We start from the raw sequence: 3,066 nt of genomic DNA on the forward strand, positions 1-3,066 counted from the left end.
CTTGGAAAAGTGTCAAAAAGGAAAACACATTGACTTCTATTGGTAAGCCAGATAGAAACATCAGCAAGCTCCTAGAATGTACATTCTCTTGGTTTTTACCAGAGCAATGACAAAATACTATTAGTACATTAAAATTAAAACATGAATGGGAACATTTCTGGAAAGGAAAGGAAAACATGAGTTCCTTGTGCAAAGATATGGCAAATGCAGAAATCCCAAATGTACTTTGTCATTGATGGGAATGCAAAATAAACACCAATGAAACTTCTCAGTAATAAAGTTTCAGTAATAAAGTTTTCTAGTACATAATTGAGGGCTTCCCTGGTGGCTTAGAGGGTAAAGTGTCTGCCTACAATGCAGGAGACCCAGGTTCAATCCCTGGGTAGGGAAGTTCCTCTGGAGAAGGGAATGGCAACCCACTCCAGTACTCTTGCTTGGAAAACCCATGGACTGAGTACATAATTTGACACCTGAGGACTCTAATCCCTTTCCTCACCCCACCCCCCCAAAAAAGAAATAAAACAAACCAAAAGACTCCCAAAAGTCATTAATACACTTCAATATACTTTCCTTTATAAAAATCCAACTAATTCAAATTCAGTAATGTACTTTGCACTTAAATAAGTTGTTTTCAAATCTCCAGTAAGATCTGCACCAAACATAACATTATTTTCTTATTCAGTTCAGTTCAGTTCAGTCACTCAGTCGTGTCTGACTCTTTGCGATCCCATGAATTGCAGCACGCCAGGCCTCCCTGTCCATCACCAACTCCCAGAGTTTACTCAAACTCGTGTCCATCGAGTCGGTGATGCCATCCAGCCATCTCATCCCCTGTCATCTCCTTCTCCTCCTGCCCCCAATCCCTGCCAGCATCATGGTCTTTTCCAAAGAGTAAACTCTTTGCATGAGGTGGCCTAAGTATTGGAGTTTCAGCTTGAGCATCAGTCCTTCCAATGAACACCCAGGACTGATCTCCTTTAGGATGGACTCATTGGCTCTCCTTACAGTCCAAGGGACTCTCAAGAGTCTTCTCCAACACCACAGTTCAAAAGCATCAACTCTTTGGCACTCAGCTTTCTTCGCAGTCCAACTCTCACATGCATACATGACCATTGGAAAAACCATAGCCTTGATTAGATGGATCTTTGGGACCAGATCTGATAGATAGAGTGCCTGATGAACTATGGACGGAGGTTCTTGACATTGTACAGGAGTCAGGGATCAAGACCATCCCCATGGAAAAGAAATGCAAAAAAGCAAAATGGCTGTCTGAGGAGGCCTAAAAACTTGCTGTGAAAAGAAGAGAAGTGAAAAGCAAAGGAGAAAAGGAAAGATATTCTCATTTGAATGCAGAGTTCCAAAGAATAGCAAGGAGAGATAAGAAAGCCTTCTTCAGCTATCAATGCAAAGAAATAGAGGAAAACAACAGAATGGGAAAGACTAGAGGTCTCTTCAAGAAAATTAGATGCCAAGGGAACATTTCATGCAAAAATGGGATCGATAAAGGACAGAAATGGTATGGACCTAACAGAAGCAGATGATATTAAGAAGAGGTGGCAAGAATACACAGAAGAACTATACAAAAAAGATCTTCATGACCCAGATAATCACGATGGTGTGATCACTCACCTAGAGCCAGACATCCTGGAATGTGTAGACAAGTGGGCCTTAGAAAGCATCATTACAAACAAAGCTAGTGGAGGTGATGGAATTCCAGTTGAGCTGTTTCAAATCCTGAAAGACGATGCTGTGAAAGTGCTGCACTCAATATGCCAGCAAATTTGGGAAATTCAGCAGTGGCCACAGGACTGGAAAAGGTTAGTTTTCATTCCAATCCCTAAGAAAGGCAATGCCAAAGAATTTGCCTATTAAAAACCTGTTAATTTGTATTGGCCCTATTTTAATTAAAATATTGCCCAATTAGGCAACAATTCTGTGAGAATATATTATCATTAATTTCCTAATGGAAAAATTAATACCTTAAGCTTAGAGAAATAAAGAGAATTTTGGAGCGATAACAACAGCCAAAAAAGAAAAAAAAGTAGACCTGAGTTCAAACACAGACCTACTAACTTTAATTCAATACACTTTCTGTAATGCATGGGCACTGTTGCATTACAAGTAAGGCTTAGATTTGCTCTGCCAGAGGCTCATGAAAAGTTATCACACTTAAATCATTGCAATGATGAAGATTGCAACTTAAGCTTTATTTCTTCTTTCATCTAAATTATAATAACTATGAGTTTAAAGAATCTACTATTGCACAAGATGCTTCACATATATTGTCAAATAACACAACTGAAAGTAGATATCATTTACATTCACAGAAGAATATATTTGGCCAGGATTAAGTAATTCTTCCAAGTATATCTTGATAACATATTGTCTGGCAAGATGAGAATCAAACCCAGGGGCATGGAGCTCATTCTATGAAACCTTATCGCCTTTTATTCAAATACCTCTAGGTAAACGAGCCTGATTTATTAATCAAAAATCTCAGTTGACATGTTCTCTACAATATTACAAATCATTCCTACATTTCTTTCCATAAAAGTTGAAAAAAGCATCAGTATCTGTATTATCTTTCTGTATTTTTTGCCAAAAGTTAAAGGTATGAGATTATAAAAATGAACTACTGACAAGACTAATTTAGAAAGCAGTAATCTTATTTTTTTGAATTAGATTTTAAAATTAGAGAGGTGTCAAAGAAAAATAAAATAAAACATTAAGAGGAGGAGTAATAAGAAGCAATAAGATATTCCTAAAGAGCAGAGCAAAAGCAAAATTTTTTAGAATAAGTTTCAAAACTTGGGCGGTCAGAGAGAAGATCAAAATTCTAGAACACCTAGGGGGCTGATCTTTCATTACCATTTAGCCCAAATGCTAATTTTGGGTTGAAATACATTTTCTGGGCACAGGTTGACAATGTATAGTTACAAAAAGACTAGAGGTTGTGAAGTTGACAAGAGTTTCAGCCTTAGATCTTTCAATCATTAATAACTGAAGCAATTTGCTGATCCACTCTGAAATACTGTGGAATCTGAAAAGACCCCCCCCAAAGGAAGA

General features: G+C 37.6%; 1 non-coding gene across 1 annotated transcript; it reads left to right on the plus strand.

Annotated features, from left to right (window-relative positions):
• Window positions 1-318: 318 nt before the first annotated feature.
• Window positions 319-390, plus strand: TRNAC-ACA (transfer RNA cysteine (anticodon ACA)). Its single transcript has one exon. It is a non-coding gene; the product is annotated as a tRNA-Cys (tRNA).
• Window positions 391-3,066: the final 2,676 nt, after the last annotated feature.

This window comes from Budorcas taxicolor, chromosome 15, assembly GCF_023091745.1.
Source record: "Budorcas taxicolor isolate Tak-1 chromosome 15, Takin1.1, whole genome shotgun sequence".
Classification (NCBI taxonomy): domain Eukaryota; kingdom Metazoa; phylum Chordata; class Mammalia; order Artiodactyla; family Bovidae; genus Budorcas; species Budorcas taxicolor.